The sequence below is a fragment of the Camellia sinensis genome, chromosome 4 (genome assembly GCF_055761805.1).
Source record: "Camellia sinensis isolate YWXY chromosome 4, ASM5576180v1, whole genome shotgun sequence".
NCBI classification, from domain to species: domain Eukaryota; kingdom Viridiplantae; phylum Streptophyta; class Magnoliopsida; order Ericales; family Theaceae; genus Camellia; species Camellia sinensis.
The window spans coordinates 207,751,258-207,760,676 of record NC_138964.1 but is presented as its reverse complement, the minus strand read 5'-3'; positions in this window follow the sequence as shown (position 1 = coordinate 207,760,676).

Here is a 9,419-nt window from a genome sequence, read left to right as displayed (position 1 = left end):
ATAAATTCTCCAGTTCGGCTTCAGTCAAATCTCATCGGACTTGAAATCGGCAAGACCCCCAGTGAATTCGACAACGAAGTCGGCAAGAACCTGTCCCTTGATTGAGGTTTTAGGTAGAAACTAAATGTTGTATTGGCCGAGTTCAAGTGCCCACTTTGAAACAAGTTTTGATGCTTCTGCACTTTGTAGTACTGATCGGAGAGGATAATCTGTTGGAACCCCAATGCTATGTCCCTAGAAATAATGCATCAGTTTTCTTGCCGCCATGACTAGGGCTAGGATGAGTTTTTCCAGCGAAAGGTAGTGTGTTTCGACGTCCACCATTGCCTTGCTCACATAATACACTGGCCGCTGCTCCCCCGGCTCTTCCTTTATCAGTACGGCGCTGACGGCCCGGTCTGAAACTGCCAGATACAAAATGAGCGGGTTACCAGTAGTAAGTGTTGTCAAGAGTGGTACTGAGTGGAGGTAGGTCTTAAGGCCGTTGAAAGCGGCTTCACATTCGGCGGTCCATTCAAAAGCCTTGCCCTACCATAGTATATGAAAGAATTGTCGACAGCGATCTGTGGACCGACTAATGAACCAGTTGAGTGCGGCGACCATCCCCATTAACTTCTGTACTTCCTTAACCGATCGAAGGGAGCCGAGTTCTAGGATTACTGTGATTTTCCTTGGGTTGGCTTCGATTCCTTGGTGGTTGACAATATACCCCAAGAATTTGCTAGAGCCGATCCCAAACACACATTTAGAAGCATTCAGCTTCATTTTGTATTTGCATAAGATGTCAAACGTCTCTTCTAGATCGGCTAGATAGGTTTGCTCTTCTCTGGACTTGACCACCATGTCATCAATGTACACTTCCATAGTGTGGCCGAGTTGCTCCTTGAGCATAGCCGTGACCAGTCTTTGGTAAGTTGCCCCTACATTCTTCAGCCCAAAAGGCATAACCTTATAGCAGTATGTTCCTCTTGGGGTGAGGAATGTAGTTTTTTCTTGGTCCTCAGGATGCATGGCGATCTTATGGTAGCCTCTATAAGCATCGAGGAAGCTCATACGCTAATGGCGTGCCATCCCATCTATAAGTTGGTCAATTCTGGGTAGGGGAAAACAATCCTTGGGGCAGGCTTTGTTCAGATCCGTGAAATCGACGCACACTCGCCAAGTCTCATTTTTCTTCTTCACCACCACTATATTAGAGAGCCATGTAGGGTAGGTCACTTCTCTGATTTCCCCGGCTTCAAGCAGCCTGTCAACCTCCTCAACGACGGCGGCAGTGTGCTCTGCGGCTGACCGCCGGCTTTTCTGAATGATCGGCTTGCACCTAGGATCAACATTCAAATGGTGCTGTGAAATGGACGGATCTATACCCGACATCTCATACGGAGTTACCTTCAAATGGTGCTCTCGAGTTACCTTCGTTCTAGAAGAAAACAGGATTTAGTGGAAACAGTTCAGGATATCTTTTAGCCATGTCCTCTTCCCTTTCCCAAGTGGCATACACACCACCATGGTTCTGCCAGTCAACTTTTACTAGCGGGATTTCTTTGTTTCTCAGTTTCTTGATCCGTCTGTTTACAATCTGTATAGGCCGTTCCTCGTAAGTGTAGTTATCACTCAGCACTACACGGGTAGGCTCTATTACATGGAAAGGATCCCGGAGGTAGTCTCTATTACACGGGTAAGCTCTATTACATTTCGATACAAATTCTGCGATTTCTTTCTTCATTCCCGGCCACCAGAAATTCAGTTTCAGGTCTTGGTACATTTTCGTATTCCCCGGATGGATAGAAAATCTTGAGTTGTGGCCCTCTTGCAGAACTCTTCTTTTCAGTTCAGTATCATTTGGTACACACAGTCTTTCTTGAAATTTCAGTACATTATTCTCAAATTTGAATCCCGGTCTCGGTTTAGATTCTCTTTCCTCGATGATCTTTTTCAAGAAGTCATCCAGTTGCTGTTTCTCTTTAATCTCTTCAATCAGTGCCAGTTGAGCAGAAATAGCAGCTAAGGTTCCACCTTGTTCTCGCAAAACAATTTCAATTTCAGATTTTTCAAGGTCACAAAGCAACTCTTTCTGTCCAGTGAGTAAACAGGCTAAGTTTCCAATTGATTTCCGACTCAATGCATCGGCAATGGTATTGGCTTTTCCCGGATAGTACAAAATCTGTAAGTCATAGTCCTTTATCAGTTCTAGCCATCTCCGCTGTCTCATGTTCAGTTCTTTCTGTGTGAAGAAATATTTTAAACTCTTGTGGTCGGTATATACTTCACATGTCACCCCATACAGATAGTGACGCCAGATTTTTAGTGCAAATACTACTGCAGCGAGTTCCAGATCATGGGTCGGGTAGTTCTTTTCATGTGGTCTCAGTTGTCGGGAAGCATAGGCAATTACTCTCCCATTCTGCATTAAAACACATCCCAAACCCTTATGAGAAGCATCACTAAAGACAGTATAACCATCCGTACCTGAAGGTAAGGTAAGAACAAGTGCAGTCACTAATCGAGTTTTCAACTCTTAGAAAGCAGATTCTCTTTGGTCAGTCCAGTCAAATGATATCCCCTTCTGAGTCAGTTGAGTCAACGGTAAGGCAATTTTGGAGAAATCTCTGACAAATCTTCTGTAATATCCAGCCAAACCCAAAAAGCTTCGGACTTCAGTCACGTTTGTTGGTCTAGGCCAGTTCACTACAGCTTCAATTTTCTGCGGATCAACAGAAATTCCATCTTTGCTAATAACATGCCCCAAAAACATAACATGGTCAAGCCAAAATTCACATTTAGACAGTTTAGCATACAGTTTCTGTTCTCTTAAGGTTTGTAGGGCAAGTCTCAGATGATGTTCATGTTCTTCTATACTCTTGGAGTAAATCAATATGTCATCAATAAATACAACAATAAAATTGTCAAGGTACGGTTTAAAAATTCTGTTCATGAGGTCCATAAATGCAGCTGGTGCATTCGTGACTCCAAAAGGAATAACTAAAAATTCGTAATGTCCATACCTCGTTCTAAAAGCAGTTTTATCAATGTCATCTGATTTAACTTTCAACTGATGGTATCCGGATCTGAGATCGATCTTCGAAAATACTTTAGCACCCTGTAACTGATCAAACAGGTCATCAATACGCGGTAATGGGTATTTATTCTTGACAGTTACCTTATTCAGTTCACGATAGTCAATGCATAGTCTCAGTGAGCCGTCTTTCTTCTTTACAAACAAAACAGGTGCGCCCCACGGTGAGGTACTAGGTCTGATGAACTTCTTGTCCAACAGTTCTTGCAGTTGCACTTTCAGTTCTTTCAGTCCAGTTGAAGCCATTCGGTAAGGAGCTTTAGAAACTGGCTGTGTTCCGGGAATCACATCAACGGTAAATTCAATCTCCCTGTCAATCAAATCCCCTGGCAAATTATCTGGAAAAACATCTGGGAATTCTCTAACTATAGGAATACAGTTCACATTAGCATTATCATCAGTAGATACAGTCAGTACAGAACACAGATACCCTTTACATCCCTTCCTAATCAATTTAACAGCTTTCACAGATGAAATCAGATATGGGAGAGGTACTACTCCAACCTCATTAAACACAAATTCAGCAAACCAGGTGGACGAAAAACTACTTGTTTCGTTACACAGTCTATGGTGGCATGATATTTCGTTAACCAATCCATCCCCAATATCACATCAAAATGATCAATGTTCAATGGCAGTAAATCAATAAACAGATGTGCATCTCCAACAATAATTTCACAAGCATGACACGTATATGCACAAGTCATAGATCCCCCAACGGGTGATGATACAGCTAACAGATAGTTCATGGGTTCTAAGGGTCTATTCAATTTTTGAGAAAAGGCATGCGATACATAAGAATGCGTAGACCCTGAATCAATCAGTACATAAGCATTCTAAGTACAAATAGAGAGAATACCTGATACAACGGTCTCGGTATTCTGGACGTCTCCCGGTACTAGGGCGAACACTCGGCCCTGCCTCATAGGCTCTTTCCCGGTAGCTTTGGGATTCGGTTTTGGTGTAACAGTTGATGCCGCTACGCTTGGTGTAGCTTTACTACTAGCTTGTGGCGCAGAGGGACAGTCTTTAACCATGTGGCCCACCTTGCCACACCTGTAACAGGCTCTTGATATCTTGTAACAGACTCCCTTGTGATTTTTACCACATTCAAAACAGGGCGGTATTGTACGGTTTCCTTGACTAGACGTAGTCGTTGACCCCGTATTCTGTTTCTTGTTCAATGGACTATGCTTGCCTTTCTTAAACTTGAAACCCTGCCTTTTTCCACGCCATTCAGACGCTGGTGCTTTAGTCTTTAGTGCTTCAATGTTCGATTCAGCCATCAAGGCTCGGTCAAGGACATTCACGTAGTTCGGTAACTTCAGTACATTTATTCTGTCAAGAATTGCAACATTCAGGCCGCTTTCAAATTTTCGGGCCTTCTTATAATCAGTATCCACCATATGCGGTGCATATCTAGCAAGCTCGGTGAACTTCGTTTCATATTCAGCAACGGACATTGTGCCCTGTCTCAGCTGTTCAAATTCAGTTACCTTTCTGTCCCTTACACACTGAGGGAAGTACTTTTCAAAGAAGGCTCCTTTGAATTGAGCCCAAGTCAGAACGGTATTTTCATCACGGATGAGCATCCACCACCTTCTAGCTTCTTCTTGCAATGTAAAGGTGGCTAACAGTTTTTGTGTGCTTCAGAGCACGGGAAAACTTCAAACAATTTTTCAGTCTCCAGAACCCAAGCTTCAGCTTTTAACGGTTCTAGGCCTCCCTGAAAGGACGGCGGTTTCATTTTGCTGAACTTCTGGGTGAGAGCAATTATGTCCCCATCATTTACATTTACATTCACATTCTGTTCCGGTACGACCGGAGGAGGAGGAGGTAGGGGCTGTTGGTTCAGTTGTTGGTCCAGTCTTGCAGTTATCAGTTCCATCATTTGTTCCAGTCTGGCCATTCTGGCCTCAGAGGATGAGGTTTCAGTTTCATTTGCAGTGTTTACGTTATCCATTTCACTATAAGCAGTTATAACCGTTTTAAACATAAGCAGTCATTTGTTTAACAGTTTAACACATTAGCATATATTCAGTCATAACATAACCACACACTTACCATGCTCATGAGATGCCCTAATAACTTTTCTAGGACACCCTATAGCTCATTTGGACACGTGTGTGCGGTATAACTCGTGGTAAGTATCGCTCTGATACCACTCTGTCACGACCCAAACCCGGCCCTATGGGTTTAGCACCGTAACCGGCCAGTAATCTGAGATTACCGAAGGGCTGCTTAACAGTAGAACAGTAAAACAGAGTACAGGGCCTAGGGGAAGCCAAAACAGTAAATAAACAATGTCCGATGAGCTGTGACAGTCTGTATGCAAAAAGACTTTCCAAACATATATACATTCAGTATAGAACAGTATGCACAAAATGCACAATCATTCAGACTAGGGACTTACTCCCTATATAACAGTACAGTAACATTCGGTCTATACAAAACAGTAAGACAGTACAGAAGGGGGAATTGTAAAACACCCCTAAGCCTTAACGCGATAGGCTCGGAACCTCGCAGTGAGGCACATAGGCTGGCTTGACAAAACTGGAGTAACCCTGACGCTTCTAGCCACGGTCTGGTGCATGTACACCTACATATATATATGAGCAGTGAGCTAAAGCCCAGTGAATAACATAATGCGTAAAGAGGTTAAGAATGAATGTCCTTACAGTAATGAAAACAGTCCATTTAAACAGTATTTCAGTCGTTCAATCAGTACAGTCATATGTGGTACACCCATTAGCATAACAGTAGGTCTTAAAAGACCGAACAGTAATGATGGCCATCAGTCAGTAAACAGTAGTGGTTCCAACAAGGGAACCAACAGAGATATCTGTAACAGTAACAGTAAACAGTAGGTGCTAAGGATGCCACAATACAGTTCAGAATATAGGACGTACATTCATTCAGTTAACAGTAATCAGTTCAGAAAACAGTACAATTCAGTTGTTCAGAAGATAATCATTTGCAAACATATCTTTACACAAACGTTACTCACAGAGTTCTGGGCTACAATATGCTAGAGCGTGTCTCCCCAGTCGCCAACCCTACACAGTTAACAGATTGAACACACTAAGCTACACAGTTGGGAAAGATAATAACTTAATCCCTAATTTGCCTCGGTGTGTTCTACATCTATACCCTTATGAAAATGTCTTAAACTAGGCCTAAGAGTGCTTGGAATGGGATGAGGATGCAAAGATGCACGTTTAAAAGCATTTTCAGATTTTTCAGAAAAACAGAGTCCCGCTCGAGCGCGGTTTTACACGCTCGAGCGGACATGCAACAAGGTACACGCTCGAGCGTCAACTTTCCCGCTCGAGCGTACTGTAAAAGTACTGGATGGGTGAAATCTCCGCTCGACGGACGCTCGACGCCCGCTCGATCGTGAGACACATGCCTCCACTCGAGCGGACTGTAAAACAGTGCAGAGAAAATACTGGATGCTCGAATTCCACGCTCGAGCGTCACTTGTCCTCGCTCGAGCGGAAGTGCAAAATCTGGAAAACCCAGATTGCACCTCCAAGCCAAAAACCAAGTTTTAACAACTCAAAACTCGACCTTTTGGGCTGAATTTCCAGAAAACATTTGTAAACACATAGTTAAACATGATTCAAAACTCAACTTCGAGAAATCAAAGCCCAAGGATGTTTAATTCAAACCCAATTTCAAACCATTTTCAAGAACAGGATGAACATGCAAACATGCATGAATTCAAATCAATTCAAAGCTTCAATTTGATGCTCTAAGGAGCCAATTGTTTCCAAACCATGATGAAATCATGGACTTAAACATAATTGTGAACATGCAAGTACCATTTTGCCATGAAAGCAACTCAACATCTACAATACAACCATGCATGCAAGGATTGAGCTTCAATTCAACAACAATGAACCAAAACATGACTTAGTTCTACAATGAAGCATGAATCATGCAAGAACTAGCTTAATTCATAAACAAGAAGGCAATTACTCTACCTTAGGCCTTGTATTCAAGATTTAGGAGCTCAAATAGCAATCTACACTTCAATTACCAAGCAATTCTTCAAGATGAATCCAAGATCCACTCAATTCTCTCTCACTCTCTATCTTGGTCGGTTGAGTCTAAGGAATGAGCTGATGAAATGTGTATGTATGAGTGTAATGAGGCTCAAAGATGATTCAAGTAGTGGGCCACTTAAGTGGCATTAAGGTAATTAAGTCAAATTATGTAATCTATCAATATTTAATCTAATTCAATCATACCTAATCAGTTTTCAGATAAATACACCATAAGATCACATTAATTATGAGGATCATAAAACATCAATCAATTCCCGGTTTGGCTGCCGATAAGGCCTTCAATTAGCAGTTTAAACATAAACCGTGAACAGATCAAGTAAACAATCAAACAGATAGAATACAGATTAACACACATACTCAGTCAATTCAGTTCCAGTTTTCAGTCGGTCAGTTCAGTACTTTAATTAGTTCAATTATCAGTCATAATCAGTTCAGTTTGACGGTAATCAATGTTTATCGGTAAGCAGTGATGAGGGTTATTACAGTCTCCCCTCCTTATAAAGAGTTTAATCCTCTAAACTCGAGTTACCTTCGTTCTGGAAGAAAACAGGATTTAGTGGAAACAGTTCAGGATATCTTTTAGCCATGTCCTCTTCCCTTTCCTAAGTGGCATACACACCACCATGGTTCTGCCAGTCAACTTTTACTAGCGGGATTTCTTTGTTTCTCAGTTTCTTGATCCGTCTGTTTACAATCTGTATAGGCCGTTCCTCGTAAGTGTAGTTATCACTCAGCACTACACGGGTAGGCTCTATTACATGGAAAGGATCCCGGAGGTAGTCTCTATTACACGGGTAAGCTCTATTACATTTCGATACAAATTCTGCGATTTCTTTCTTCATTCCCGGCCACCAGAAATTCAGTTTCAGGTCTTGGTACATTTTCGTATTCCCCGGATGGATAGAAAATCTTGAGTTGTGGCCCTCTTGCAGAACTCTTCTTTTCAGTTCAGTATCATTTGGTACACACAGTCTTTCTTGAAATTTCAGTACATTATTCTCAAATTTGAATCCCGGTCTCGGTTTAGATTCTCTTTCCTCGATGATCTTTTTCAAGAAGTCATCCAGTTGCTGTTTCTCTTTAATCTCTTCAATCAGTGCCGGTTGAGCAGAAATAGCAGCTAAGGTTCCACCTTGTTCTCGCAAAACAATTTCAATTTCAGATTTTTCAAGGTCACAAAGCAACTCTTTCTGTCCAGTGAGTAAACAGGCTAAGTTTCCAATTGATTTCCGACTCAATGCATCGGCAACGGTATTGGCTTTTCCATCTTTGCTAATAACATGCCCCAAAAACATAACATGGTCAAGCCAAAATTCACATTTAGACAGTTTAGCATATAGTTTCTGTTCTCTTAAGGTTTGTAGGGCAAGTCTCAGATGATGTTCATGTTCTTCTATACTCTTGGAGTAAATCAATATGTCATCAATAAATACAACAATAAAATTGTCAAGGTACGGTTTAAAAATTCTGTTCATGAGGTCCATAAATGCAGCTGGTGCGTTCGTGACTCCAAAAGGAATAACTAAAAATTCGTAATGTCCATACCATACATAAAACATTACAAATTTTGTAAATCGAAGTTAACACACACTCAGTTATGAATCAAAATTAGGGAAAATCAACATCTAACGATCCAAATAAATTAGGGTAAATAACACATACCTAAATTAGTAATGCCGTTCGCAATATGATAGTGAAATCGATGATGAAACCTCAGTTCAATCCAATCAACCACGGTGAGAGAGAAGATCGAGAGAGAGAGAGAGAGAGAGAGAGAGAGAGATGCAAATATTGGCATTAGTCAACTGAAACGAAACGACTGAGGGGTGTAAAATATCTAGGGGCATCTATGACTTCTTACAACTTCTGTTATGTCGTCGGATATTGCACTATGGTATGAAGAATAGAGGGTTTAAGTGTCACAAATGAAACTATATGAGGGCTCCGTGTTTTTTAAGCAAACTACAGGGTGTTAAATTATAATTTACCCATATTTTTTTTAATCCTACAACCGTCGGATCACCATGGGGCCATCCCCGGCCCACACCATTGGCATCGAAAAATTCATTTGTTGACAACTGGTGGTGATATGGACAAATAAATATATTAACTAAAAAAATAAAAAAATAACATGTGGACAGATAAATGATACTTACACATGTAGATAATATACATGTAGATAATATAGATAGATCATTGATGTAGGGTGAAAGATACCACATTAAGATCGCTTAAGTTACATTTATAGTTTTTGAATTTTGTTTATTTGGTGG